Source organism: Dasypus novemcinctus, chromosome 21 (assembly GCF_030445035.2).
Source record: "Dasypus novemcinctus isolate mDasNov1 chromosome 21, mDasNov1.1.hap2, whole genome shotgun sequence".
Classification (NCBI taxonomy): domain Eukaryota; kingdom Metazoa; phylum Chordata; class Mammalia; order Cingulata; family Dasypodidae; genus Dasypus; species Dasypus novemcinctus.
In genome coordinates, this window is record NC_080693.1 from 54890743 (window position 1) to 54905521 (window position 14779).

The following is a 14779-nucleotide window of genomic DNA, read 5'->3' on the forward strand; positions in this document are numbered from 1 at the left end:
AGTGTGTGCAATAATGAAGGGGTTCTAGAACCAGACAGGACTGGGTTCCAATTCCAGCTCTGCTGGTTTGCAGCTGCATGTCCTTGGGCCAGTCCTTTAATCTCCCTAAACCACTGTTTTTTCACATAGAGATTATAGCGCCTTCCTCACAGGACCACTGAGAATTAAATGAGAGTATGGGTCCAGGCTCCCCAAGACAGTGGCCTCCATAAACTAGTCTTCTAGCCATTCTCACAATCATGCTGGGATGAGGAAGAGGGGAAACATTTTATACCCATTTACTGTTGGAGAAGCTTAACCCCAGAGGAAAGAAGGGTGTAAAGGGTGTAAAGTCACCTGACCAGCAAGCACAACCAGCTCTCCCCAGTCCAGGGCTCGGGCGCTTTGGAGCCTGTGTCCAGGGCCATTTCAGAGCCTTCGAGCAGTCTGCCCCAGACAGGCAAGGAGCAGTGGAGGATGTCAGCAGAGCTGGTTAATCTCTGGGCTCGGTGTCTTCTCCACCTCTGGGCCCCTCCCACATTCCCCTCTGCCTTGTGACTTCTCTTGCCTGGTGGCTAAGACATTCTCCAAGGCCAGCCCCTCTCCTCTCCGAGCCTCTCCAGTTCAGTTCACTCCATGCGCATTACCAAGCATTTATGGTGACCAGGCCAGGGACTGTGATACCTGGGTCTTCCAGAGGCAGAGACAGAGTTAGGAGTGCAAGAGGTTTATTGTGGGGCTGGAGTGATGACGCCTATGAACGATGAAGAGGGAGGAAGGAAGACCGGGCTGGGAGAACCGCAGACTGTGAGGCGGATCTGACAAAGCCTTGGCCAGCCCAGTGGTGGCCTCTGGGGCAAAGACTGCTCGTTAGAGGGGTCCCGCATTGGGCAGATAGCCAGGACTGAGTACCCTTGCCATGCTCATTCATTGGCTAGAGGCTGCCTGGGAAGAGCGTGGCCTTAACTAGAAAATTGAAGTGGATGCTGAAGATGATGCAGGCAGAGAATGTCAGCTAACTGCCCTTCTTGCAGGTGAACAGCAAGTTCTTTCTTGAAGGAAGATAAGGATGGCTTACCTCCATGGCTGCCAGAGGAGCTCTGGGAGATATGGAGGAAAATAAGGAATATTTCCTCTTGCCCTCTAGGAGCTCCGAGTCCACTTTAGAAGAAAAGACAAACACTTGTGAAACACTAATCTGTGCACCTAGTTTCCAGAAGTACTGGGAAATCCCCAGAAGTCCAAGGATTAAACCCAAGACCTCGTGCATGCAAAGCAGGCACTCAAGCACTGAACTACACTCTCTCCACTCCAGAGCCTCTTTTAACTTTGGAAGTTTCACAGCTTATGGGCAGCTGGGCTGGCAGCAGAGCAGAGGCCTGGGGACCATGGAGGGTTTGGTGAAGGTCAAAGGACAAGGAATGAAGGGGGAAGGAGGGGTGCATGGTCTAACCAGCCGAGAGTGACCTTGGACAGGTCTCATCCTCTGTGCCTCAGTATCACCATCTGCATCGTGAAGGTGTTGGATGAGATCAGAGCTGCTTAACCTTTGAGAATCTGATCAAAGCTAGGAACTCTCTCCCCAGAAATGCACATTCAAATTTTTTTATTGTGATAAAATACTTTTAACATAAAATTTACCATTTCCGCCATTTTAATGTGTTGTGCAATCATCACCACTATCTAGTTCCAAAACATTTTCATCACCCCAAAAGGAAACTCCATATGCAGTCACTCCCCAAGCCCCTCCTCCTCCCCTGGCAACCACTAACTTGCATTGTTTCTGTGGATTTGCCTATCCTGGATATTTTCTAGAAACGGCATCATAAAATGCATGCCTTTTTGTGTGTGGCTTCATTTAGCATGAATTCAAGTTTTATCCATGTTGTAGCATGCATCAATGCTTCATTCCTGGAAGGGTTGAGGAACGTTCCATTGTACGGATAGACCACATTTTGTTTATCCATTCACTTGTGCATTTGATTTTGCATGTGAATTTGCATTTAATTCCAGGGAGACCCTGAAGCTCATTCGTGTGTCCCTGGGGTGGGGGTCGGCTGAGGCCAGTGGGCCTCAGACCAAGTTCCATCATCTGAAAGTGGATTTCTAACTCCCATGTATGTGATTGGGGTGGTCATTAATTGCAACTCGGGGGCCACAGAGTGGATGTTAGGGAGAACTCCGAGGAGGTAGCTCTTGTGGGCCGCTAGAGGTGAGGGTTGAACAGGCAGGTGGAGTGGAGCAGCCCTCCAGGCAGGAACAAAGGCCCAGGGGGTGTTAGACACGAGTTAGGGGAGCAGCAGGCTTCAGCCAGCTCAGCTCCTCCCAGCGAGGAATTCTGAACAACTTCCTCAAGTCCCAGGAGGAGGGGGTGGCTGGGTTGACAGAGGACATGACATAAATTATTGCTTCATGTCCCTGTTTATTTCCACCCACCCAGGTGCTGAGCATGTTGTCAGCTACTCTTTCCAGAGGCGAAACAGCCTCTGTAAATAGAAAGCGTGTTTCCTCTGCAGGAGGCATCATCCAGTTCCCGGGGCCAGCCTTTCTCCCAGAGCCAGGGGCAGGGGTTCGTCCGCCTCAGTCCCTCACAGCTAGCTTTGCCCCCCTCCCTGCCTGACCTCACTCGGCGTGTGTGTCTCACCTACACCCGGCCATTCCCGTATGCGCCTGGTTCTGTCCCCACATCTGGCTCATCCTCCTCACACCTGGCCTCAGCCCCCTTGCACCTGGCCTCGCCCCTACACACTTGGCTTATTCCCCTACACCTGGCTCACCCCCCTCACATCTGGCTGCCCTCCTCAAGCAATGCATCTCACACCCCTACCCTCTACGAGACTCTTGCTCAGCTAAAACGTGACAGGAATCTCGCATTCTCCTTGGCCTTGAAGTCAGGCCACAGTTGGCCACAGAATGGACTGACCGCAGCTTCAGGGATGATGGGCAGACCCTGATCGCTGTGCCCAGGCTCGAGGTGCTCTTCCTCCCTCCTTGGAGGCCACATAAATGAGTAGGGGCGAAGCACAAGGGGGCTTGGGGTAATGCATGCGCACATCTCACATGCCCCTTCCTGGGGAAGCTTCTTCCCCTCTCAGGGTTCCTGTCACCCTCCACAGCACGTCCTGTCTTGGTACTCTGAGTGCTTACCCCCCACACTTCTGTGCCAGCTGTGTGCACCCCTGAGCATAAACTCATGGGAGCAGGGGCCTTGCTGTTAGATTCACAGCTTATCCGCAGTTCCTGGAAGAGGGTCTGAGGCACAGCATGCCACCAATAATGGGGGCTGAGAGGCAGCCTGGAGAAGTCAGTGGGTTTGCATTCGGTGGCTTTAAATATCCACGGGGCAGAGAGAGCCTGGATCCTCCCACGCAGCAGCGCCAAAGACAAACCCACAAACAGCCCGCCAAGTTCTTGGGAGGTTTTGCTAGAAGAAGACTTTGCTAAGAATCACAGCTCCCTCCCGTGCGTGCAGGAGCTCCAGCACAGGCCCTGGGACCATCCATCCGCCTGGGCTGCTGTCAAGAACATGCCTGAGTCCACAGAGACAAAGTCCTGGGGCTCAGTGCCCAGGGTCTCCGCCGGGGCAGGCTCTCGCCCCGGCCCCCTCCCTCCCTCCTCGTCCTGGTGAGGGCCACCGCTGCTTGTTGAGGGCAGAATCGGGCCCGAGGGAGCTGACTCCCCTCGGGGCATCTTCCTTTAGGTTGTGGAGTGCCTGAGAAATACACAGCTCCACAGTGAGAATACCGTCCTAGTGGCAAGTGGCAGGGAGCTGTGCAGAGGCTGCGGAATCAAAGGCCTGCTCCTGAGTCTCTGTCTCTTCTAGCCTCCCCCCAGAGCCTCGCCTCCCCACAGAGCTTCGCCTTACAGCTTATGCCCCTATGCCTTCACGGGCTTCTCAGGATCAATGCAAGAAGCACATGGAAAGCGTGACGTGGAAACACTCCGAAAGGTTAAAACTAGATGAAAGAGATGGCCAGACCACTGAGATCCAGCAGGACTTTCTCTCTAAGACAGTGTGATGGGAAGAGAGATGCCCCCCTCCCAACATGTCCACGCCCTAGTCCTCCAGCCAGCGAATATGTGACCTGACAGGGCAAAGGGACTTTGCCAACGTGATTCTGTTAAAGGTCTTGAGAGGGAGAGATGACCCTGGATGACTCAGGTGGGCCCACAGGAAGCAGAAGGATCAGAGCCAAAGAAGATGTGATGATGGAATCAGAGGTCAGAGTGATGCATCCAGAAGCCAAGGAATGTGGGCAGGCTCTAGAAGCTGGAACAGGCAAGGAACGGATTCTTTCCAAAAGCTTCCGGGAGGAATGCCAACACCTTTTAGCCCAGTGAGACCCACTGCAGACTTCTGACCTCCAGAACTGTAAGATACTTGTGTTGTTTTATGCCACTGAAATTGTGGTACTTTGTTACAGCAGCAGAAGGAAACGAATGTACAGACAGAGCCATGTAAACATATTTCAAACCTGATTCTGCAAATCTCTTTGTCTGTATTCTTTCTCAGTCACTGAAAGCTTCTGCCATTACCGAGGGAGCTCCTGACCCCCAGTTCTATCATTACTGCCTCTCTGTCTTATTCCATTTTGGCGGAGCAATGGCTTTGCGTCAGGCACACCTGAGTTTGAATCCCCGCTAATTCATCTTCTAGCTTGGTGATCTTGATCACATTACCCTGCTGGGTCAGCCTCCTCCACTGCAAATGGGGAATTGTGGAAATTAAATATAATTCCATGTGGTAAAAGGCCTGACACTCAAAAACTCTCTCCTTTCTCACATGAAATATAGGATGCCCAGGTAAAATTTATATTTCAGATAAATCATTTTTAGTATAAGTAGTTCCCATGCAATATTTTGAACCTACTGATACCAAAGACTTATTCCTTGTTTATCTGATATTCATTAAATCTAACGATTCTAGTCCTGTCCAAGTCATATAGCTTGTAAGCAAGAGAAGTAAGGCTCAATCTCAGGCCTTTCCAACCTCACGATCGATGAGCATCCTGATCCATCACAGGCCTGACCTTGAGTAGATTCCCAGACCCACTTGGCAGCCAATAATTCACAACTCAGTTGGGATTTTGAAGATAAATGCACTTTGAACCTTGGAAATATAAAAAGTTGATCATGAAAATAAAATTTAAAAATAACACACAAAAGTTCGTATGTTATAAATACATACATATATAGTGTGAAAATCAAAACATTGTGAAAATAAATGAAGAAACTACAAACAAATGTTTTAATATATATTAAGTATGTAAATTAAATTTCTGAAGGTCATCTTTCTTTTAGAGGTTTTTCTTTCCTTCTGCCTGATCTGGACTATTCCATAGTAGTTTCAATTAAATGGCAACTAACTTTATTGTAGGCTTAGCATAGACTGGGTAGCTGTCTAAGCACTTTATGTGTCCTGACTCCACCCCCTACCCTCCACTGCCCCTTGTTGTTTGCACACACTCTTTTCTCTGTGTCGATTCACTGTGTGTTCTTCCATGTCTGCTTGTCTTTTCTTCTCATCTTTCTCTTTAGGAGGCACTGGGAACTAATCCTGGACCTCTGGTGTGGGAGAGAGGCACTCAATTGCTTGAGCCACCTCATGTTCCTGGTCTGCTGCGTCTCTCACTGTCTCTCCCCTGCATTTCCCTTCATTGCATCATCTTGCTGCAGCAGCTCTCCACAGCGCCGGCCAGCTTGCCTTCACCAGGAGACCCCTTATATGGTAGACGAAAGTCTAATCGCTTGAGCCACATCTGTTTCCCCTGACTTTTGTAATTGATATAATTCATGCAACAAAATTTTATATAATATAAAATCTACCATTTGAAAGTGTACAATACAGTTTTTCAGTATGCTGACAAAGTTGTGCAATCATCACCACTATCCAATTCCAGAACATTTTATCACCCCAGAAAAAACCCCCTATGAATTAAGAGTCAGTCCCAATCCCCTTGTCCCCATTCTTTGGCAACCACTAATCTACTCTGTATCTATGGATTTACGTATTCTTGACATTTCATTTCAAAGGAATCATCCAGTAGTTTACTTAGCATAATGTTTTCAAGGTTCATCCATGTATGAACCTTTTGTTCATCCATTCATCCATGAATGGACATTTGATTTTTTCCAATTTTTGGCCATCGTGAATAATGCTGCTGTGAACATTTGTGTACAGGTTTTTGCATGAACATGTTTTCAGTTCTTTTGGGTATATACCTAAGAGTGGAATTGCTGGATAATATGGTAATTCTATGTTGAACTTTTTGAGGAACTACAGACTGTTTTCCACAGCAACTGAACCGTTTTACATTCCCATCAACCGTGTATGAGGGTTCCAATTTCTCTACGTACTCATTAGCAATTGTTATTTTCTTTTTCTATTTTTTTAGTATAGCAATCCTAGTGGTTGAAGCGATATCTCATTGTAGTTTTGTTTTTCATTTCCCTAATGACTAATGACATTGAACATCTTTTCATTTGGCCATTTGTATGTTTTCTCGGAAGAAATATCTGTTAAAATCCTGTGCTCATTAAAAAAATTACATTATATATCTTTTGTTGATTTGTAAATGGCCTTTATATATTCTAGACACTAGACCCTTATCAGATAAATGATTTACAAAATTTTCTCCCATTCTGTGGGCAGTCTTTTCACCTTCTTGATTTTGTGTATCCTTTGATGCACAAAGTTTTTAATATTAATTAAGTCCAATTTATCTGTTTTGTCCTTTGGTTGCTTTTGCTCTGTATGCTAACTTCTTGAGCATTTACAACAATCCATGAGGTAGAGACTATAGTGTCCACAGCGCCTTCCTCAGTGATCTAGAGCTGCCTCTGTGAGCCAAGGCCCTACCACCTTGCCCCCTCACCTGTGCTGCCACAGCCCTGTGTCCAAAACTGAGATTCTGGGCCTCATCCGTGGGGGCTTAATTACAATAAGAAAGGTCAGCAGAGCAAGTGGAGCCTGTACAAAAGGGGAAGGGGTGGGGGGCTCAGGCTGAGCCAGGTGAAAGTAAGGAAACCCTTGGTGTGGGGAAAGGTGAAAAAGTTGGGGTGACAGGCACCAGGAGAGCCCTAATCCAGAGATGGGGCAAGGAAGGACATGCACTGAGAGAGGAGGAGCGCGCCAGGGGCAGGGTCCTGGGAGGCAGATGGGGCGGCCCCTGAGGGACAGGTCAGCCCCTGAGGGTGGGCCGTTCCTGTCTGATCTGTTGGGGGCGAGCAAGGAGCTGACATGAGAGGTATGGTGTGGGTGCCTGCTGCCTGGGGCCTGTCAGCCTGCCCTGGGCACACACCCTCCCAGCTACGTGGGAGGCAGCAAGTTCTAAACTGGGCTGGGGAGGGGGGAGGGGGGGAATTTTCCAGGAGCCCCGGGCTCCCTGCTGACAAGTTTCAGTGTCACAAGGAAATGCCAGGTCTCTTTCTGTCTAGTCAGGCACCAGGAACTCCTGCCTTCCCTAGGGCTGTCCCAGGGAACCACATAAATCACAATGAAAACACTAACAGCAATAGCTACAGCGTTTGTCAAGGGCCCATTTGGTACCAGGAACAGTGCACCAGCCTTACTTGCAAGGAAGACGAGATCCCTGCTTTCAGAGATGAGGTAATGCTGACTCTCAGCTGAAGTGGCCTAACTAAGGTCATGGAGCTAGTGAGTGGCAGGGCATTGCTGAGGCACCCCAGGGGCCACACCCGAGAAGCCCGGCCACCCCTCCACACCACCCCCATGCGTGCGGAGGAGGAAGAAGCAGGCAGAAGGAAGGGCTGCTCTGCAGGCCAGACGGGAAACGGGGACTCTGACGGAGGAGGGAGAGGCAGGGCCAACCAGCCTCAGTGGAAACAGCGGCCCGGGCGGCCGCCCTCCTTATCCTCACTGACCTCTCAGAGGACCCAGCACAGAAGAAATCTCAGACATTGGCTCTTCCATTGGTCCTGAAGCATGTCTCACCAAAGAGCTTAAAAAAGAGATTCCTGGACCCTGCCCATGGAGGTTTGGATTCTGCAGACCTGAAGAGGGCCTTGGACTCTGCATTTTTAGGACGTCTCCGATGGTGTGATGCATAGTCAGGTTTGAGAACCTAGGGCTGGTGCAACCCTTCACTAAACAGTCAAGAAAACTAGCCCTCGAATGAGGGAATTATCCTGCCTACAATCATACAGGTGGTAAGCCGTAGAGTCGGGATTTGGATCCAGGTGGGCCTAGATGCCACAGTAGACTCCTCTCTTGGGAGGAAAAACCCGGCAGAAAACTGACTTGGATAGCTACCATATCTCTGGAGGTGGAACAACTGTCTCAGCTTGGAACTGATAGAAAAAGTCACAAGGCAAAAAGATGGAGTCAACGAAAATATTTGTAATTTCTAGAAAGCTGACTTCCATGCAGATAAAAATCCATGAAAGATAAAAAGGATAGCATATTAGAAGCAATAGTTGCAGCAAATATGACAGTTAATATACTTGTAATTATCTATCTAAACAGTTCATTCGACTTGATCAGGAAATCATCAAATCTCTAATTGACTAAGTAAGCAAAGAGTTAAGTGCATACAAAACACAATAATTCATAAACAAATACTGAATCGAGAATGTTTAACCTGGTTGATGAACTTTAAAATGTAAAAAATTTTTTTTTAAAGATTTATTTATTTATTTAATTCCACCCTTCCCCCAGTTGTCTGTTCTCTGTGTCTATTTGCTGTGTCTTGTTTCTTTGTCCGCTTCTGTTGTCGTCAGCGGCACGGGAAGTGTGGGCGGCGCCATTCCTGGGCAGGCTGCTCTTTCTTTCATGCTGGGCAGTCTCCTTACGGGGCGCACTCCTTGCGCGTGGGGTTCCCCTACGCGGGGGACACCCCTGCGTGGCAGGAGCTCCTTGCACGCATCAGCACTGCGCATGGGCCAGCTCCACACAGGTCAGGGAGGCCCGGGGTTTGAACCGCGGACCTCCCATGTGGTAGACGGACGCCCTAACCACTGGGCCAAGTCTGTTTCCCTAAAATGTAAATTAAAACAAGGTACCATTTACATGTTTTTTAAAAAATGATATATTTGTGTATGTACTTATATATGTATTAAAATTTATAGAAAGGGATTGGGAAGGATACCTTAGGGTGGCAGAACTGTCTGGTTGCCTCTTAGATGTCCAGTCTCTCCTTTTTATTACCTTAGCCATTATATTATGAGGGGTGTTTGTGTGTGGCAACAAGATACTCAGTTTAGGGAAACGGACTTTGGCCCGGTGGTTAGGGCGTCCGTCTACCATATGGGAGGTCCAAACCCCGGGCCTCCTTGACCCGTGTGGAGCTGGCCATGCGCAGTGCTGATGCACGCAAGGAGTGCCGTGCCACGCAAGGGTGTCCCCCGCGTGGGGGAGCCCCACGCGCAAGGAGTGCGCCCGTGAGGAAAGCCGCCCAGCGTGAAAAGAAAGAGCAGCCTGCCCAGGAATGGCGCCGCCCACACTTCCCGTGCCGCTGACGACAACAGAAGCGGACAAAGAAACAAGACGCAGCAAACAGACACCAAGAACAGACAACCAGGGGAGGGGGGAAATTAAATAAATAAATAAATCTTTAAAAAAAAAAAAAAGATACTCAGTTTAAGAACTGCACTTCCCAGCCTCCACTAGGGAGGGATAAGGGTGGCATTGAGAGGTAAGTTGATGTCATAGAGGTGGGGTTGGGGGTGGGACTTTAGAAGAAAGTGTTGTTTTTTTAAGGAGAAGCTCTTCAGAGGAGGCAGATGGCTGGGAAGCACACACATTGCCCCTCCAGCTTTCTCTTTCTCGTTGCCTGAAATACATACATGATGGCTGGAGCTCCAGGGACTGTATTAGACCATGCAGCAACTTTAAGGACAGAATCCATGAAGTAAGGAGGGCAGAGCCTAATGTTAGAAGCCCGGGCCCTCTATGAACTTGGGTCCATCAAGCTAGCCCAGGAAAGCTATGTCCAGACCTCTAATTGGAAAGAAAAATAAACCCCTATCTTGTTTAATCCAATGTTATTATGGTTTTTTGTTACATGCAGTTGAACCTAAACTTAACTGATACAACCGGTGGAATTGAAAAGATTTTCACACTTTACTTTCAATGCTATGATATTAGTTGCATTTTTTCCCCTACAATAAGAATGTACTCATGCATTACTTGTGTAATCATCTTATTCCGGAGACCCAGAAAACCTGGCTTGAATGCCAGCCCACAGCGTTCACTTGCTTTGTGACTTTGGATAGTCAATTAATTTCTCATTTTAATTGCTGCTACTTCATCTGAAAAATGGGTGTGAAAATAATAAAGTTTCTCTCATTGGGTGGTTGTGGAGGTATTGCTATACTTCATTATGCTACCATGTGTGCGCTAGTGGTGGCAGAACCAATTAGAAAAAGCCAGCACATGTTGGTGAGTAGAAAACCAGGCTGCAAAACTGGCACGTGAGTAAGATTCCTTTGTGAAAAATTATTATCTCTCTCTATATGTGTATATCTATGCATGCAGAGTTCTGCAGGGGTGATTGTCCAAATGTTAGTAGTGGTAGTTTCTGGGTAATAGAAATGTTGCTTTCTTCTATGTGGCTTAAAAATAGCATATATTATTTTTTGAACAGGAAAAGAAAAAGAGAAAAAAGAAAAGAAAAAAAACCTTTGGAAAATATAATAATTCACACCAAGAATCATTAAAGTAGTCATACCCTTTGGCCCAGTTACCTCACTCTGGGGAGCTGACCTGAGGAAACAGTTCAAATAAAGCAAAAAAGCTACACCCACAAAAACATTCACCACAGCATTATTATAATAGGGGAAAACGAGTAACCACTTAAGTGACTTACATTAGGGTAACGGTTATTAAATTATTCACTCACTGGAACATTGTGCAGCAATTAAAATGAGAAAGATGACCATGTAGCAACATGGAAAAAGGCTTATGATAGAATGAGCAGCAAAAGAGGCAGCATGAAGAATTAGATCTGTGCCAGATCTAATTACAACTGGGCAAAAATATTACATCCATTTGGACGAAGGCTAGAAGCGAACACAGGCAAATAAAAGCAGTTGATTTGTTCTGGTGGATAATTTTTTTCCCTATTCATCTCAAATTGTTTAATATTTCTATAATGCTATTTATGCAATTTTTTAAAATTCCCAGGAAGAGAAAGGGAAGCAACGAGAAGAAGGTAGAAAAGAGATCTGAGATTCTGTCAGAAGAGATCCTGAAAAAGAGAAATTTAGAGGCAACCTAAAATGCATTAGCAAATCATTCCGGCTCAGTCTTCTACCTGGGAGGCCCCAGAAGTTGCATCTCCTTTGTTCTCTCACTTGCAAGTGACCCTATGGACCAAAATAGTTGCCTGAAGTTAGGGAGGCAGTGTTTTAGCTGATGATAAAGCCAGGGTTAAGAATGCTCTTCAGGGAAGCGGGTGTTGCTCAAGCAATTGAGCTCCCACCTACCACTATGGGATGTCCTGTGTTCAGTTCCTAGTGCCTCCTAGAGAAGACAAGCAAGATAGTGAGCTGGCACAATGGGTTGGCATGGTGAGCTGATGCAACAAGATGATGCAACAAGGAGACACAAAAGGAAACACAATGAGAGATACAACAAAGCAGGGAGGGGAGGTGGCTCAAGCAATTGAGTGCCTCTCCCCTATGTGAGAGATCCCAGGTTCAGTTCCCAGTACCTCCTAATGAGAAGATGAGCAGATACATAGAGCACACAGCGAATGGACACAGAGAGCAGACAGTAAGTGCAAATGATGAGGTGGTGGTGGTAGTGAGGTGGAATAAATAAATAAAATCAATCTTTTTTTAAAAGAAGTATGCTCTTCATTTGTGTTCTACTCATTTTAACTTGCCCCTTCCCTCAGCATAATATGACATCTTAACCCAACAGAATAAATCTCTGAGAATTTCAGGCACAGTGGCAAGACAATTACGTAGATATTTTAAGGCAGGGTGTCCTTTTAAGAGCTTCAAATTTTAACCTATAGTTTCAAATATGGTGCCTTAAGTACAGAATTTATTAATCATCTTACTTCAGTACTGCCACAGAATTCATTTCTTTTCGCAGCTAGCAATTACTTAAGGAGTGCTCATTGGGAAACGGATGTGGCTCAACCAATTGGGTTCCTGTCTACCATATAGGAAGTCCAGGATTTGATGCCCAGGGCCTCCTGGTGAGGGCAAGCTGGCCCATGCAGCAACTGGCCCACGTGGAGTGCCGGCCCATGCAGAAATGCAGCCCCGCAAAGGAGTGCCACTCCATGCTGGAGTGCCGGCTGATGCTGCAAGCCGGTACAACAAGATAATGCAACAAGAGACACAGAAGAAAGAAAATAAGACATAGCAGAACAGGGGAGCTGAGGTGGCACAAGAGAGTAATCAACTCTCTCCCACTCTGGAAGGTCCCAGGATCGGTTCCTGGAGCCACCTAATGAGTATACAAGCAGACACGGAAGAACACACAGTGAAATGGACACAGAGAGCAGACAACGGGGGGAATGGAGGAATGAGTATGGGGGCGGGGGGGGAGAAATACATAAATCTTAAAAAAAAAAAAAAAAGGAGTGCTTGCGAAGTATGCTGGACAGTGTTAGGCCCTGAAGAGGTTTGAAAAGAAGTTCAACATCTACCTGTCTGTCCACCCTTCTGCCTAGAGGGGGGATAAGGTGGATGCAACCTGAGGAGCCATCCTTTGTCTCTGAGGATGGAGCAGATACAGGTACTAGAGGCAATGCAGGTCAGCTCTGCATTGCTTCTCTCCAAATGTCTTTCAGAAAAGAAAAAAAACTTTTATCTTGTTTAGGCAGAAAAAGAAAAGAGAGAGAGGAGAGGAGAGGAGAGGAAAGGAGAGGAGAGGAGAAAAGAATAGAAAAATGCTCTTTAGATTGGAATCATTTGGAAAAATCAATCATGCTTGGTATTGACGAGCTTGTAGAGAAATGAGCACTAATAGCAAGCTGGCAGTCCTGTGAACCGGGCACACTTCCTGGAGGGCATTTTGCCATTGTGTATCCAAACAGAGGATGTGCTTATACTGAGAGTCAGCAAGTCCATTTCTTGGAATTTATCCTGCACCTAAGGAAATGATCAAACCAGTGCACAGAAATATTTATGTAAGCTGTTCATCACAGGGTTTAAAATAACAAAAAAATAAATTCTCAGTTTCATCAAAAGGAAATGGTAAACTAAATTTTGGCGCAACCATGCAGTGGAAACACAATGGAGCCACATTAAAAAATAGGATATAGATATAAATTTGACATGGGAAGAACCCACCACAGATCAGGCAAAACAAGAGTACAAAGCAAGAGATATATTATCCCACTTTTGTAAGATTATATATCAAAATATGTTCATTTGTAGATTTTTCAATTAATTGTAAGAATTTCTGGACAGATACATGCCGGATTCTTAACAGTGGCTATTTTTGAATGGCAGGATTACAGATCGCATCAGTCAGCTTAGCCTCAATTACTCGGCAACAACAACCTTCTCCCTCCCTCCCCCAATCTACTGGTTTACACCAGCAAATGTTGGTTTCTCCTTTTTGTTCATATCTATTGTGATCAGCCACACCCTGCTCAGTATCTTCTCTTTGGGACTGGGACTGACAAAACAGTTCTGTGTGAACAGGAGCTCACAGGCTGGAGAGATGAGAGCAGGGACCCCCCGCTGGCTCTTACAACCCCTGCTGGGCAAGCCACGTGGCCTCACCAGGTTCACCAGGGCAGGGATGTATAATCCTCCCACAGGCCTTGGGGGAGAGGATCCCCAGGAGAGGTGGCAAATATTTTGAACAATAATACAACCTATTACCCAAGCTGTCCCATCCTATTGTTTAAAGCTCTGTTCTTTGCGGATGGCGTGGAGAGGGTGCAGTTCTGGCTCAGGAAGAGATGGGGCCTTAGTCCTCAGCGGTAGTGCCCCACAGAGGGAATATACAGACCTGGAGTCCAGCTACCAAGCTCCAGGCAAGATGGCAGCTTCAAGACTGAGGCATAGAGGCCAGAGAAAGTACAGGATCTGGCTTCATTGAAGAGGCAGGACAATTGGCATGGCCCCAGAGTAAGTAAAAAACAAGCAACAGAATATTCTAGATATAACAGAAAGTTCTGGATGTCCAGAAGTGCCTGGCCAGCTCTGCTGCTACTTCTGACTGACATGACTTGAGAAAAGTTAGAGAATGTCTTTCAATGTGTGCCCCGTAAGGAGAGCTGCCCAGCATGAAAGAAAGCGCAGCCTGCCCAGGAATGGCGCCGCACACACAGAGAACTGACACAAGATGACGCAACAAAGAGAAAAAACACAGATTCCTGTGCCGCTGACAACAGAAGCAGACAAAGAAGACCCAGCAAATAGACACAGAGAATAGACAACCGGGGTTGGGGGGCAGGGAAGGGGAGAGAAATAAATAAAATAATAAATAAATCTTTAAAAAGAAAAACAAAAAAAACTGCCAGTGTCCATCACACGGAAGGTTTCGTTCTTCAGGCTGTAACCACACATGCACACTATTACATTTCCCCCAACTACTCTCATCATCTCTCATGGTCAAAGTAGGATGTCCACCGCTTTGAACTGAGATCATGTACTTTTCAGTCCGGCAGGTGAAAAGAGGAAAAGCAAAGTCCCAATATGGAGGAAGAGAAACCCTCTGATGGATGAGGCAAGGACGACCCGGGGTGTGGAGGGGCCACGGTGCCCCCTTCCTCCTGGCCCCAGCCTCTCGGGAGGGCTGACAAGCAGGTGGAGGAGGTGACAGTAACCAGAGTCCCCAAACCTGGCTGATCGTGAGCATTTAGGAAGC